Source organism: Phyllobates terribilis, unplaced genomic scaffold (genome assembly GCF_046119375.1).
Source record: "Phyllobates terribilis strain yellow unplaced genomic scaffold, ASM4611937v1 Scaffold_2549__1_contigs__length_124670, whole genome shotgun sequence".
NCBI classification, from domain to species: Eukaryota; Metazoa; Chordata; class Amphibia; order Anura; family Dendrobatidae; genus Phyllobates; species Phyllobates terribilis.
In genome coordinates, this window is record NW_027365306.1 from 13,035 (window position 1) to 29,165 (window position 16,131).

Sequence of the window (16,131 nt, forward strand, 5' to 3'; positions counted from 1 at the left end):
TCCGACCTTAAAGTAGCGGCATCTGAAAAAGAAAAATCTGAAATTAAATGGGATAATTTTTTCCCGGTTACATCACCGGTTTCATCCGTAACACAATTAAAGTCACCAACAAAAATGGTAGGAATCTTTCCTGGCAAAAATAACTGAACCTTTTCCAAGAAAGCAAGACGCTCCTCTTTTCCGGTAGGACTATAGATGTTAACTATTCTTACCCGCCACCCCCTATATTTCACTATGGCAATAATGCACCTCCCCACCTCCACCACTGTGTAGCTGTCCATGCTGCACTCTGCGTTCCCCAGCAGGATCCCCACACCATCGTTCTTATTTACATTAGACCCAGACCAGATGTGCTGTCCATGAGGCCAGTCCTGATCGTCCGGCACTTCTGATAATCCGCACTCCTGCAGGCAGTAAATGTCTGCTCCCAATGATCTGATATACCTGAGCACAGTACACCTGCGTCCTTTAGATTTCATCTGCCTCACATTTAAGGATAGGACATTAAGTGAAGCTTTGGAAGCCATATCAGAACTTTCTTATGGAGATTTCTACATGTCCCCCATTTCTGTATCAGCCTTGTACTTCTGGGGGCTGGCAGCCGGACTGGTAACAGGTGAGGGCAGGAACCCCCTCTAAAAAATCGCAATCAGGGGAGAAAACCAAGTCTGGATAAGCCCGCTCACTCATGGGACTTTCACTGCCCTCATCTGCATAATGATAAGCGAGGCGGGGTTTCTTCACAGCATTCCCCCTGGTCTCTTCAGAGGACCTTGCTGCTGCTGTGAAATCCCCCTGCTCCTTTATTTCACACTTAGTGCCACTGGCACTGACACTCTGCTCCTCCTCTTCATCTGCCTGCAGCTTGTCCCAGGAGACATGGGGCGTTCTGCTCAGTGCCTCCTCCACATCTCCTTCACCACAGGCAGACACAAGTACTGGGAGCTGCTCGCTGAGCTCCATGTCTAGCTCCGCCCCCTCTGACGTCACCGGCTCCGTAGCTCCGCCCCCCACTCTCACTGCAGATACAGAGGCTGCTGCTGGAGCGCTCTGAGTCACAGGGACGGCAGCACTCACAGGTGTGAGATTCAGCAGCTGATTGCCTGAGGGCAGCTGATTACCTGCAGCTGAGGAGGCAAGTAACTCTTCACTGACAATGGAGTCAGCTCCATGAGGTCGGCTCTGCTGCAGAGCATTGCTACCAGGCATTACAGGGCTGGCAGAGGCAACCTGGGCATACAGCCTGGCTCCACCAGTGCGTGCCCTGCAATCCCTGTACACATGTCCAGACTCCCCACAGCCATTACATACAACAGGGTTGGGGCAGTCCTTTGCACGGTGCCCAGGTAGATTACATTTTCTGCAGAGCATTGCTTCAGGGCAGTTCTCCTGCATGTGGCCATAGGAGTTACATTTGCGGCAGTAAAAGGGGGCTTCAGGGAAAAATAAATATCCATTATTCCTGCCAATGCTGAAATTTAAAGGGGGATAGTGGAAACCCCCAGGGCCCTGAGGGTCTATCCCAAAACGGACAAAGAACTTGTGCTTCCCAGTCCACAGTCCAGACTCCATGCTAACTACTCTGTGGGCATACTGTACATAGGAACAATGTCTTTTAAGGAAATCTGCTATTTCTTCCAGGGGGACAAAGGGATTATGCATGAAAACCACTAAGGGTATGTCCCCTCTAGAATAAAGGACTGTGAAAGTAAGTCCTGAAAGCAAGTCATTGTCAGCATTTTCACTGAGGGCTCTGTACAGGTTCTGGCATGCACCAACAGAAGAAAAAACAAGCACATACCGTCCCTCTCTCCTGAATTCCTGCAGGCATACGATCTCCTCCTTCTTTACCTTCAGTATGTCATAAAGCACCATATTGACCAGGTATCCCAGTGAAAAATGCATTCTCTTCTCCTGCGCGACCTCGATCCTGAAACCATTACGGACCCGGGCATCCCCGGTCCCTGCGAAGTGGACAACTACTCCCATCCTTTCCAGGTTCGCCTTCTCTCTCCACCACTCCTTTTAGTACAGCATAGCTGTACTAGCCTTTAAAAGACCAGACCAGGCATACTGCACTTGATCTTAGCCAAAAGGCCGAGAAGCGATAACCAGAATTGGTTTCAAACTACGGAGCCACCCAAGGATCCTGAAAAGTCCATTTGTGGAGATGAGCTCCTGGACTCCCGTTAAGAAGACATGTTGTCAACCTCTAGATCCCTTACATGCCTGCACTTTTCGGCTTGCTGCTGCTGCAATCCACGCGTTTTAGATCTGCATAACTCCACCTCTTTAAACACAGCACCTTCACCCCCTGCTGTTCCCACCCGCCTCAACACCGTTGGAAGGGAGGAGAACCAATTAAGGCGGGGGGTGGGGTGGAACGAGCAGCTGTCTACCCTTAGCAGGAGGGCTGCTGATTACATACCTCTCCTGCTGCTGCTGCTGCTGGCTGTCCAGCAGCAGACTGAAGGTGGCTGCTGCTGTGCACAGGTATATAAAGGCTCAGAGCCTATTATGACACGCGCAGCCAGCGTTCCATTGCCACATTCCATCTACTGCAGGCAGGATACCTGGCTGGCTGAATGTCGCTGAGAAGCTCACAGAGACCGCCATAAGCAACAGTTTAACAGAATGCCACAGACTAATCAACCAACCTTTTTGGGTTGGGTTCTCTTTTATAGTCTGCAGGCATTAAATGAAAGAAGTCAGTGTTCCAGCAGAGGGAGACAACGTTTCAGAAAAGGCATTGTAGCAAACCAAAAAAGAAATTTTAAGCGCAGCAGAGTAACCAGCGCACATACCTGTTAGCTCAGGTGAGTTTAAAAGGCTGCTGTTGATAACAAGGGCATTTGCTAAATAGATGGTGTGTGTGCAACAATATACTGAAAGGTCAATTATATTGTGCAGCTTATCTCACCACCTGTAGTTATTTAGGTGAAAGCTCCAAAATGCTTGCCTAATATGTCTGTTTATCCAAAAGGAAGTAAAAAGGGAGAGCTAGAAAGATAGCATTGCAATACATTACATGGCAATGCAATGCACAGTTGCTGAAGTTGAACCAAAATGAGCTTGTAATCTGGCTTCTGCAACTTTGAACATGAAAAATCCAATGAGGAGAAGAAAAGCAAAGCCAAAGAGTCCATCCCAAAATCCGACAAACAAGCAAAATGAACAAAAAACATTGAATTCAATTCTTTCTGATTTTAGAAACTGCATTAAAGAAGGGGTGCACCGGTCCTGGAGATACTGCAATACCAGGTCAATGCGTGGAGTGGACAGAGCAAGCTCTTTTTCCATCTCCCTGTTCTAAAAATCCATTTAATATATGGTCCCCAGATAGGGGACGTATCAGATATTAAACTGATAAGAACAGATTTTTTTTTTTCCTCAGATTAAGACCCACATTAATTTATGCATCATAGCGCATATTCACATAACGGGTTCTCAAATCATCATTCGGAAAAACAAAAACAAAATCCCAAAAAACACAACCATGCAATTAACTGTTACTTACTGTAAGAAGTCCAATGTGAAAAGTTCCAGAGTGCTTCTGCTGCTGTCTCACCATACTTCTTTTTATCCAATAAATAGGCATAAAACAGTCTAGCAAGAAAAATCTTTCTGCATTCCATGGGGGAAAAAACAATCTTTTTAAAAATCACCAAATTCCGAACGTCCCATAAAACCTCTTTATATATGACAAAAATAATCCAGCTTGCCCGCTTCCTTTGCGAGTACTTAAAATCTTGACCTATTAAAATCCTTTCAAAATCGAAACAATGAAAACCAACTAAAGCAACAAACATACGTGACAACAAGGTAAAAACTTTTTTAGCAAAAAAACAGTCCCAAAAAATATGCTGTATTGTTTCCACCTTATTGCAACCTTCCCTAGGACATAGTTCTTGAACCTTTATCCCCCGGTCATTCAAAAAAGCCCTTGTTGGCAAGCATCCATGCAACGCCATCCAGGTTACATCCTTCTGTCTGTTGCTGATTCCACGCATGAAAAAAAGCTTCCACACCTGTCCAGACTGGGCATTATTACAAAACGGCACATCACATAACATCTCCTTCTTCTTAATACCTGAGACAATCAGTTTTTTGTCCGGTCTAACCATGGAGCTTATCCCATTTTGATCATAGAAGGACCTAAGCACCACATAAAAAAACGGTATCACAAACGAAACTGGTTTTCTTAAATCCTTCTCACACCAGCTCCATTTCTGGAAAAGCCGTCCTGCTAAATATTTGCACATGTCCGCAGTCCTGTTATTGCACTGGGATAATTTATAAATGTACAAAAAATAATGCATTCTTAAAAATAAGTCAATGTTAGGAAAATCACAACCCCCATTTTCCACAGAACACATAACCATTCCTCTTCTTAGTTTCTCCATTTTGGATCCCCAAAAAAACACAAACAGTTTCCTTGTCACTCTCTTTGTCCAAAGCACAGCAGGTGGGAAAATCAAAGCAGTGTACAGCAGAAGCGGGAGAATCACAGACTTGATTACCAGCACTTTCCCTCTCAGCGACAGGTTCCTTAGTTTCCAAAAGTTCAACTTCTGATCCATTTTGTCTTCTAGAATCTTCAGGCTGCTTTTCCCTTTCAGTTCCTTCTCAAAGATGACACCAAGAACCTCAATTTCCTCCCTACTCTCCACTCCTGCCACGTTAACCTCAACCTGCCTCCCAAAGTTACAAAGCTGGCACTTTCCCCAATTCACCGCCATACCAGCCACACAACAAAAAATCCTTACGTGCAAATTCACTCTATTGAGATCCGCCTGTGAACCACAAGTAAAAACAATATCATCCATATAACTTAAAGACTTGACTGGACCCCCGGATCCCCCAGGAATAAAAACACCAGCCACACACTTGTCAACTTGCACACTTTTTAAAAGGGCCTCCACCACACAGATAAAAAGAATTGGTGACAGGGGACAACCCTGCCTAACTCCCGATAAAATATTAAAACTGGAACTCACATGCCCATTAACTAAAATCTGGGTACTGACCCCACAATAAAAACTCTTAATGACCATCAATAATTTATCCGGAACACCAAGGTGACTTAAAGCAGAGAACAAAAATCTATGTGATATTTTATCAAAGGCTTTCTCCAGGTCCACCGACTGTAACAAAAGAGCATTCTTATTCAAATTAGCCTGATAAATTAAGTCTCTTAGAAGCAGCAAATTATCTGAAATTTTCCTACCAGGCACTGCACATGCCTGATACTCCCCCACCATATCACCTATCACATCTGCCAGTCTACCAGCCACAATTTTAGAAATAATTTTGTAATCACTGTTTAACAATGTTATGGGCCTCCAATTTTTAATATCCCTCATGTCCCCTTTCTTATGAATCAGCGTAACAATCCCCCTACGCATAGAAACCGATAAAATCCCATGAGTAAAACCATATTGCACCACCCGGAAAACTCCACACCTATAATATCCCAAAATCTAACATAAAATTCAGCAGGAAGACCATCACAGCCTGGCGTCTTGCCTTTCGCCAAGCCATCCACTGCCCGTCTAATTTCATCTTTCCCAACCTCCTCACTTAAAAACCCAATTTTCTCCTCAGGAATATTATTAGTTAATACTTTGCAATAATCATTAATTTCCGCATCACTGGCTCTACTATCGTTAGAGAAGAGTGTTTCATAAAAGGAAAGAATACTGCCAATCATCTCATCCCCAGATACCTCCCCTGCAGGAGAAAAAACAGACTTAAAAACCCCTTTAGGTTTAAAACATTTTTTAAAAAAGTATCTCGAACATTGCTCATTTTCCTCCATGTGCTTTATTTTTGCCTTAAACATAATAGTCTTCCCTTTTTCAATAAGTATCTTCTTCAGTTCGTCCTTCAAATCTGCAATCTCTTTATCCACCTCCATCCCCGCTCTCTTAAACTTATGGAGTACTTCCAATTTTGAAATAACAGCAGCATCATGATCCCTTTTGGCTTTCGCTCTCCTAAAACACACCCCTTTAAAATAACATGCAAATTTCTCCTTAGCCCAGTCCCACCACTCTAGCAAATCTTTAAAAAGGTGCTGTTCAGACACACAAGACAAAAACACTTTATTAAAACCAACCTTAACACTCTCCTCTTCCAGCAGGCTTACGTTCAGCTTCCAGAGTCCCTTTCCAAAAGCCAGGGACTCAGCTATACACAGATCTACCACTATCATCTTGTGGTCAGAAAAAGTCGTCATCACGTGGTTGCACTTGGCCACCTTAATCCCTTCAGACATAAAAACATAGTCAATTCGGGAAACACTACGTCCACTATCTGATATGTATGTGAACTTATCACTTGGCCCAACCATCAGACCAGCATCCGTGTAGCGTAAATCCTGCACAATCTGATTTAAAATATTAGACGTAACATCAGTCCTACCTTCCGTAGAGCTCTTACGATCTTTTGCGGATCTGACACAATTAAAATCTCCAGCCACTATAGTGAAGTCTCTGCCTGGTAAAAACAACTTTAGAGACTCCAAAAACCCAACTCTTGCTTGTTTATCAGCAGGGGCATAAACATTAAAAACCCGTACCCGCTGACCTAAAAAATCCACTAATAAAAACAAACATCTCCCAGGTATGATTACTTTAAACTCTAAAACCTTTAGACTGGAATTACACAGTAAAATGCCCACCCCTTCATTCCTGTTTTCTGAGCATGGGGACCAAAAAGATTGCCCCTTATTCCACTCACTCTCATGCGGGGCAGATTTAATTACACATTCCTGCAGACAGACAATATCTGCATTCACACTCTCAATGTACTCCAGTATCCCTGCTCTCCTACAAGCAGAACCAATCCCTCGTACATTCAGAGAAGCAACACACAACGCCATCATAACAACAGGAAAAAATCTCCACCATACCCGATCCATCATGAACCAGGAGAAAACCCACTCCTGCCACCCACTTTTCTACGTATATCAGGCGACTCAGAACTCGAGTCCCTGTTAGAATAACCTGGTCTTAGGGAGACTGGATCTTCCTGCCCCCCAGACCAACACCCCTCCACCTTACTTCTTTTAATCACGGAGGCATAACTCTCCTCCTTGCCATCATCTTCCTCCTCATTTTCACTCCAATCACTGTTAACCCTATCACGCTGCTGAGGGGTTATAGTTCCATCCGAATCAGAATCCTCCTCCTCCAAAACCTCCATTTCCTCACCCCCATCTCTTCCCAAAACAGGATTCACTGACTCCGCCATATTAGACAAATCCATCCCATCACCCGGGCCATGCACATCAGCTACTTTGTTTATTACTTCCAGCCCCTCCCTCAAACCAACTTTCTTCTGGCTCCGCCCCTTTTCCTCCATCTTGGGCACCGCATGGTCTCTTCCCCTACCACCATCTTGTTTTTGGCTTTCCCCCTCTGAGTCTGAGCCTTCGCCCTCCTCCCCACTTTCCTGCCGAGTCTTCTTCTGCCTCTCTTCAGCGTCCACCTGTGACCTAGGAATCTGAGCCCACAATCTACATTTCCTTGCAAGGTGATCTGCATGTCCACACAAATCACACACCTTATTCATTGGGCAACCACTTGCAACATGCCCAGATTTCCCACAACCTCTACAAACATCACCTTGCACTGGACAATCTTTCTGAACATGTCCAAACTCATGACACTTCCTACAATATTCCATCTGTCCATTATAAAAACAAAATCCCCTTTCTCCTCCGATAGAAAACTGTGCAGGAATGCTCTTGGCACCCCCAATAGCTCTATCATCCGGTCTCAGTTTTACAACATATCTCCTCTTGCCATTTAGATAATTGTATTTGTTCTTCATTCTTCCCAAAAATTTAACCTCACTACAATACCGAGCTAAAAAATTGGAAACAGTCTCATCCGGAACTTTAGGGTTATACATGTGCACAACCACATACTTATATGTCTGCTGGAACAGAGGTTCCAGTGCAATAAACTCTAGGCATTTCAATTCCTTTTCTTCCTTCATTCGTACCAACTCCATGTAGACTCTCTGGCAAATACTCAAAGAAACAAAAGTGATATCATAAATTCCTTGTTTCTGAAAATCCTGCAGTGCCAATACATCCGTTACCTTCAAGCCATTAATGTTCTTCAAGACATCAACGCAAACTTGGTCCAAACCGATTTCTCCTTCATGACCTGCAGCCACCTTCAGACGGACCGACTCCTCTAATCCACGTGTTTTCTCCACCATTTTTACAGCAGATAAACACAATCGCCGCTCAATCGCACACTAGGGCCCCACAAGGGGGAACCCCAGTCACAACTGCCCTCCAAACAACACCAGCAGCAGAAAACCACCACTGATCTTGCCAAAAGGCCGAGAAGCGATAACCAGAATTGGTTTCAAACTACGGAGCCACCCAAGGATCCTGAAAAGTCCATTTGTGGAGATGAGCTCCTGGACTCCCGTTAAGAAGACATGTTGTCAACCTCTAGATCCCTTACATGCCTGCACTTTTCGGCTTGCTGCTGCTGCAATCCACGCGTTTTAGATCTGCATAACTCCACCTCTTTAAACACAGCACCTTCACCCCCTGCTGTTCCCACCCGCCTCAACACCGTTGGAAGGGAGGAGAACCAATTAAGGCGGGGGGTGGGGTGGAACGAGCAGCTGTCTACCCTTAGCAGGAGGGCTGCTGATTACATACCTCTCCTGCTGCTGCTGCTGCTGGCTGTCCAGCAGCAGACTGAAGGTGGCTGCTGCTGTGCACAGGTATATAAAGGCTCAGAGCCTATTTTGACACGCGCAGCCAGCGTTCCATTGCCACATTCCATCTACTGCAGGCAGGATACCTGGCTGGCTGAATGTCGCTGAGAAGCTCACAGAGACCGCCATAAGCAACAGTTTAACAGAATGCCACAGACTAATCAACCAAAATTTTGGGTTGGGTTCTCTTTTATAGTCTGCAGGCATTAAATGAAAGAAGTCAGTGTTCCAGCAGAGGGAGACAACGTTTCAGAAAAGGCATTGTAGCAAACCAAAAAAGAAATTTTAAGCGCAGCAGAGTAACCAGCGCACATACCTGTTAGCTCAGGTGAGTTTAAAAGGCTGCTGTTGATAACAAGGGCATTTGCTAAATAGATGGTGTGTGTGCAACAATATACTGAAAGGTCAATTATATTGTGCAGCTTATCTCACCACCTGTAGTTATTTAGGTGAAAGCTCCAAAATGCTTTCCTAATATGTCTGTTTATCCAAAAGGAAGTAAAAAGGGAGAGCTAGAAAGATAGCATTGCATTACATTACATGGCAATGCAATGCACAGTTGCTGAAGTTGAACCAAAATGAGCTTGTAATCTGGCTTCTGCAACTTTGAACATGAAAAATCCAATGAGGAGAAGAAAAGCAAAGCCAAAGAGTCCATCCCAAAATCCGACAAACAAGCAAAATGAACAAAAAACATTGAATTCAATTCTTTCTGATTTTAGAAACTGCATTAAAGAAGGGGTGCACCGGTCCTGGAGATACTGCAATACCAGGTCAATGCGTGGAGTGGACAGAGCAAGCTCTTTTTCCATCTCCCTGTTCTAAAAATCCATTTAATATATGGTCCCCAGATAGGGGACGTATCAGATATTAAACTGATAAGAACAGATTTTTTGATTGAAGCTGCATCCAAGGCACTGAAAAATGTGACCGAAGTCACACCAAAACAGCGCACGAGGCGAGGATTCATGTGGACCCTTCCCGGAGGAGAGGGTCCCCAATAAACCATCCCCATCCCTCCGAGCCAGAAGGCCACAGCGAGGGTCAGGGATCTCCGATGCTCTCCCTAGCCGAAGCCGGAGAAGAGCCGTTTTCGTGCTCCCAGCTTCCATCTAGGCTGCCACCCTAGTGGAGCTGGAGCCTGTGTTGGTTTCTCAGCCCAAAGCTGACCGGACCTCCGACCGGGTTTATAAAAATTCCCTTTCCTAGCCCGGAGGCCAGGAATAGGGGGGGTTGCTCAGAAAGTATGATTGGCAAAGGTGCGGCGTGCTACGAAGCCAAGTCTTTCTGGGGTTCCCAGTCCCAGTAAGCTTGGACTCCCACCAGGGCGCCTACTCCTGGGGCACATTGCTCCAAAGCCCTCACACTTACCCAGCCTAGTGACTTCGATCCTGGAGGGCCATGTTTTCCATCAGATAACTCTATGAGCCACCTGGCGTACTAACAAGTGCACCAAACCAGTGTGTAATATGCATCAATTTACTAGGGCAGCCCAAGGACAAAACTGCCTTTTCAAAAGATACTACACTTGATCTTAGCCAACAGATACTACACTTGATCTTAGCCAAAAGGCCGAGAAGCGATAACCAGAATTGGTTTCAAACTACGGAGCCACCCAAGGATCCTGAAAAGTCCATTTGTGGAGATGAGCTCCTGGACTCCCGTTAAGAAGACATGTTGTCAACCTCTAGATCCCTTACATGCCTGCACTTTTCGGCTTGCTGCTGCTGCAATCCACGCGTTTTAGATCTGCATAACTCCACCTCTTTAAACACAGCACCTTCACCCCCTGCTGTTCCCACCCGCCTCAACACCGTTGGAAGGGAGGAGAACCAATTAAGGCGGGGGGTGGGGTGGAACGAGCAGCTGTCTACCCTTAGCAGGAGGGCTGCTGATTACATACCTCTCCTGCTGCTGCTGCTGCTGGCTGTCCAGCAGCAGACTGAAGGTGGCTGCTGCTGTGCACAGGTATATAAAGGCTCAGAGCCTATTATGACACGCGCAGCCAGCGTTCCATTGCCACATTCCATCTACTGCAGGCAGGATACCTGGCTGGCTGAATGTCGCTGAGAAGCTCACAGAGACCGCCATAAGCAACAGTTTAACAGAATGCCACAGACTAATCAACCAAACTTTTTGGGTTGGGTTCTCTTTTATAGTCTGCAGGCATTAAATGAAAGAAGTCAGTGTTCCAGCAGAGGGAGACAACGTTTCAGAAAAGGCATTGTAGCAAACCAAAAAAGAAATTTTAAGCGCAGCAGAGTAACCAGCGCACATACCTGTTAGCTCAGGTGAGTTTAAAAGGCTGCTGTTGATAACAAGGGCATTTGCTAAATAGATGGTGTGTGTGCAACAATATACTGAAAGGTCAATTATATTGTGCAGCTTATCTCACCACCTGTAGTTATTTAGGTGAAAGCTCCAAAATGCTTGCCTAATATGTCTGTTTATCCAAAAGGAAGTAAAAAGGGAGAGCTAGAAAGATAGCATTGCATTACATTACATGGCAATGCAATGCACAGTTGCTGAAGTTGAACCAAAATGAGCTTGTAATCTGGCTTCTGCAACTTTGAACATGAAAAATCCAATGAGGAGAAGAAAAGCAAAGCCAAAGAGTCCATCCCAAAATCCGACAAACAAGCAAAATGAACAAAAAACATTGAATTCAATTCTTTCTGATTTTAGAAACTGCATTAAAGAAGGGGTGCACCGGTCCTGGAGATACTGCAATACCAGGTCAATGCGTGGAGTGGACAGAGCAAGCTCTTTTTCCATCTCCCTGTTCTAAAAATCCATTTAATATATGGTCCCCAGATAGGGGACGTATCAGATATTAAACTGATAAGAACAGATACTACACTTGATCTTAGCCAAAAGGCCGAGAAGCGATAACCAGAATTGGTTTCAAACTACGGAGCCACCCAAGGATCCTGAAAAGTCCATTTGTGGAGATGAGCTCCTGGACTCCCGTTAAGAAGACATGTTGTCAACCTCTAGATCCCTTACATGCCTGCACTTTTCGGCTTGCTGCTGCTGCAATCCACGCGTTTTAGATCTGCATAACTCCACCTCTTTAAACACAGCACCTTCACCCCCTGCTGTTCCCACCCGCCTCAACACCGTTGGAAGGGAGGAGAACCAATTAAGGCGGGGGGTGGGGTGGAACGAGCAGCTGTCTACCCTTAGCAGGAGGGCTGCTGATTACATACCTCTCCTGCTGCTGCTGCTGCTGGCTGTCCAGCAGCAGACTGAAGGTGGCTGCTGCTGTGCACAGGTATATAAAGGCTCAGAGCCTATTATGACACGCACAGCCAGCGTTCCATTGCCACATTCCATCTACTGCAGGCAGGATACCTGGCTGGCTGAATGTCGCTGAGAAGCTCACAGAGACCGCCATAAGCAACAGTTTAACAGAATGCCACAGACTAATCAACCAAACTTTTTGGGTTGGGTTCTCTTTTATAGTCTGCAGGCATTAAATGAAAGAAGTCAGTGTTCCAGCAGAGGGAGACAACGTTTCAGAAAAGGCATTGTAGCAAACCAAAAAAGAAATTTTAAGCGCAGCAGAGTAACCAGCGCACATACCTGTTAGCTCAGGTGAGTTTAAAAGGCTGCTGTTGATAACAAGGGAATTTGCTAAATAGATGGTGTGTGTGCAACAATATACTGAAAGGTCAATTATATTGTGCAGCTTATCTCACCACCTGTAGTTATTTAGGTGAAAGCTCCAAAATGCTTGCCTAATATGTCTGTTTATCCAAAAGGAAGTAAAAAGGGAGAGCTAGAAAGATAGCATTGCATTACATTACATGGCAATGCAATGCACAGTTGCTGAAGTTGAACCAAAATGAGCTTGTAATCTGGCTTCTGCAACTTTGAACATGAAAAATCCAATGAGGAGAAGAAAAGCAAAGCCAAAGAGTCCATCCCAAAATCCGACAAACAAGCAAAATGAACAAAAAACATTGAATTCAATTCTTTCTGATTTTAGAAACTGCATTAAAGAAGGGGTGCACCGGTCCTGGAGGTACTGCAATACCAGGTCAATGCGTGGAGTGGACAGAGCAAGCTCTTTTTCCATCTCCCTGTTCTAAAAATCCATTTAATATATGGTCCCCAGATAGGGGACGTATCAGATATTAAACTGATAAGAACAGATACTACACTTGATCTTAGCCAAAAGGCCGAGAAGCGATAACCAGAATTGGTTTCAAACTACGGAGCCACCCAAGGATCCTGAAAAGTCCATTTGTGGAGATGAGCTCCTGGACTCCCGTTAAGAAGACATGTTGTCAACCTCTAGATCCCTTACATGCCTGCACTTTTCGGCTTGCTGCTGCTGCAATCCACGCGTTTTAGATCTGCATAACTCCACCTCTTTAAACACAGCACCTTCACCCCCTGCTGTTCCCACCCGCCTCAACACCGTTGGAAGGGAGGAGAACCAATTAAGGCGGGGGGTGGGGTGGAACGAGCAGCTGTCTACCCTTAGCAGGAGGGCTGCTGATTACATACCTCTCCTGCTGCTGCTGCTGCTGGCTGTCCAGCAGCAGACTGAAAGTGGCTGCTGCTGTGCACAGGTATATAAAGGCTCAGAGCCTATTATGACACGCGCAGCCAGCGTTCCATTGCCACATTCCATCTACTGCAGGCAGGATACCTGGCTGGCTGAATGTCGCTGAGAAGCTCACAGAGACCGCCATAAGCAACAGTTTAACAGAATGCCACAGACTAATCAACCAAACTTTTTGGGTTGGGTTCTCTTTTATAGTCTGCAGGCATTAAATGAAAGAAGTCAGTGTTCCAGCAGAGGGAGACAACGTTTCAGAAAAGGCATTGTAGCAAACGAAAAAAGAAATTTTAAGCGCAGCAGAGTAACCAGCGCACATACCTGTTAGCTCAGGTGAGTTTAAAAGGCTGCTGTTGATAACAAGGGCATTTGCTAAATAGATGGTGTGTGTGCAACAATATACTGAAAGGTCAATTATATTGTGCAGCTTATCTCACCACCTGTAGTTATTTAGGTGAAAGCTCCAAAATGCTTGCCTAATATGTCTGTTTATCCAAAAGGAAGTAAAAAGGGAGAGCTAGAAAGATAGCATTGCATTACATTACATGGCAATGCAATGCACAGTTGCTGAAGTTGAACCAAAATGAGCTTGTAATCTGGCTTCTGCAACTTTGAACATGAAAAATCCAATGAGGAGAAGAAAAGCAAAGCCAAAGAGTCCATCCCAAAATCCGACAAACAAGCAAAATGAACAAAAAACATTGAATTCAATTCTTTCTGATTTTAGAAACTGCATTAAAGAAGGGGTGCACCGGTCCTGGAGATACTGCAATACCAGGTCAATGCGTGGAGTGGACAGAGCAAGCTCTTTTTCCATCTCCCTGTTCTAAAAATCCATTTAATATATGGTCCCCAGATAGGGGACGTATCAGATATTAAACTGATAAGAACAGATTTTTTTTTTTTTTTTTTTTTTTTCTCCTCAGACGAGGAAATTCCACAGTCTATGGAAACCAGACAAAGGAAAATTCCATCAAAACAGCTGCGTCAAATCCAATACGCAATTTGCTGTCCCCATCATCATCGGAAATATTTATTTCATATTTCAAAACAACAATAACAAAAATCAAGAGGTACTAACAATATATCTCCACTTTTTACCTTTCCATATTCCCTCCGCATCCACTTCCCCTCTCCTCTTTTTGTCCCATAGTAAACACACATACATCTTCCCCAAAATCACCTTCACACTATCCTTTACAGCAATTTCCTTCCTTTTAAACACATACACATTCCTCACATCCCATAACACTTCCTTTATACATGCAAGCATCAACCACAAGACTCTTTCCTTCGTCCCATCACATATTCCCAAACCAAACATAAACAACTCAAAAGACAACAAATTCACACCACACAATTCTTTACACAAAGGCCCCATTCTCCCAATCACATCTCTAGCATACTGGCAATTCCAAAAAACATGCAACACACTTTCCCTTCCACCACAGCCATTTCTTGGACACATTTCACTCCTCACCAAACCTCTATTCCTCTGAAACTCTCTCACAGGTAATACTCCATGTAAAGACTGCCACACAACTTCACTCTGTTTGTTGGTCATACCACTCATCCGCACTTTCTTCCAAACCTTCTGCACATCACCACCCCTAACCATATTTATTCCACATTCTACCTCTCTACATTCAATCATCCTATACACAGCCTTCTTATTCTCCAGCAATCTCACATCTGCATCACACAGTTCATACCTCACCAAAAACTTATAAACCCACACATACCATACAGGCACCTCAAAAGCAATCGGACATCGCAAATCCCTTTCTTGCCACTTTAAACGAAACAAATACGCTCCAAATAAATACCTACACATAGATGAAAACTTTCCATCCTCCCTAATCACTTTCAAAACAAACACAACGATATTCACACCAAAAAACACGTCCAAATTCGGAAAACCCAAACCACCTTTTTCCACTCTTTTAACCAAAATTTCTCTCCTAGCTCTCTCCATTTTCGAGTTCCACAAAAAAACAAATAAAATTCTATTCAAGCTTCTCATACACATATATCCTGGTGGAAATACTACCGCAATATATAAAAATATTGGCAACACCACACTCTTAACAATTAAAATCTTCCCAAAAAAGGATAAACTCCTCAATTTCCAAAAATTCAACTTCTGCTCAACTTTTCCTTTCGCATCATCCCAACTTTCTTTCCCATCCAAACTCTCTGAAAACTTCACACCCAAAACTTTAATAGGTCCATTCACTACATTCACACCTACATCCCTACTTAAACGTCCGCCTCCAAAACCCTTACACTCACTCTTTTCCCAATTCACTTTAAACGCAGATGCACCACAAAAAATAGACACTAACAACTTCACCCGCCTCACCGAACATTCAGAATCACATAATACACACACGTCATCCATATAACCACTCACCTTCCATTCTTTTCCTCCACCTCCCGGCACTTGCACACCACGAATTACCTTATCTTTCCTCAGCATACACAACAATGGCTCAATTGCACAAATAAATGCTACAGGGGACAAAGGACACCCCTGTCGCACACCCGAAAACACATTCACTTTCCTACCCACATACCCATTCATTAAAACACAGCTATAAACACCCGCATACAAACTTCTCACTCGCCCAACAAAATCAGCCGGAAAACCCATTTTTAACAACACTCTGAACAAAAAACCATGCGACAACCTATCATAAGCCTTTTCAAAATCCAAACTTAACAAAAATACACTCTTCTTACGACCCATGCAATCCCATAGACAATCTCTTAACATACACACACACTCATGAATCCGCCTCCCAGGTACCGCA

At 44.3% G+C, this 16,131-nt stretch overlaps 5 non-coding genes and 2 pseudogenes across 5 annotated transcripts; all 7 read right to left on the bottom strand.

Moving 5' to 3' along the window:
• Positions 1-1,994: 1,994 nt before the first annotated feature.
• On the bottom strand, positions 1,995-2,109 carry LOC141246378 (U2 spliceosomal RNA; annotated as a pseudogene).
• A 1,115-nt stretch (positions 2,110-3,224) lies between these two features.
• On the bottom strand, positions 3,225-3,416 carry LOC141246425 (U2 spliceosomal RNA). Its single transcript, XR_012310017.1, has one exon. It is a non-coding gene; the product is annotated as a U2 spliceosomal RNA (small nuclear RNA).
• Positions 3,417-9,484: 6,068 nt separating this feature from the next.
• Positions 9,485-9,666, bottom strand: LOC141246415 (U2 spliceosomal RNA). Its single transcript, XR_012310008.1, has one exon. It is a non-coding gene; the product is annotated as a U2 spliceosomal RNA (small nuclear RNA).
• Positions 9,667-10,190: 524 nt separating this feature from the next.
• On the bottom strand, positions 10,191-10,332 carry LOC141246428 (U2 spliceosomal RNA; annotated as a pseudogene).
• Positions 10,333-11,447: 1,115 nt separating this feature from the next.
• LOC141246390 (U2 spliceosomal RNA) lies at positions 11,448-11,638 on the bottom strand. The gene has a single exon (XR_012309983.1). It is a non-coding gene; the product is annotated as a U2 spliceosomal RNA (small nuclear RNA).
• A 1,115-nt stretch (positions 11,639-12,753) lies between these two features.
• On the bottom strand, positions 12,754-12,944 carry LOC141246373 (U2 spliceosomal RNA). Its single transcript, XR_012309972.1, has one exon. It is a non-coding gene; the product is annotated as a U2 spliceosomal RNA (small nuclear RNA).
• A 1,115-nt stretch (positions 12,945-14,059) lies between these two features.
• On the bottom strand, positions 14,060-14,254 carry LOC141246424 (U2 spliceosomal RNA). The gene has a single exon (XR_012310016.1). It is a non-coding gene; the product is annotated as a U2 spliceosomal RNA (small nuclear RNA).
• Positions 14,255-16,131: the final 1,877 nt, after the last annotated feature.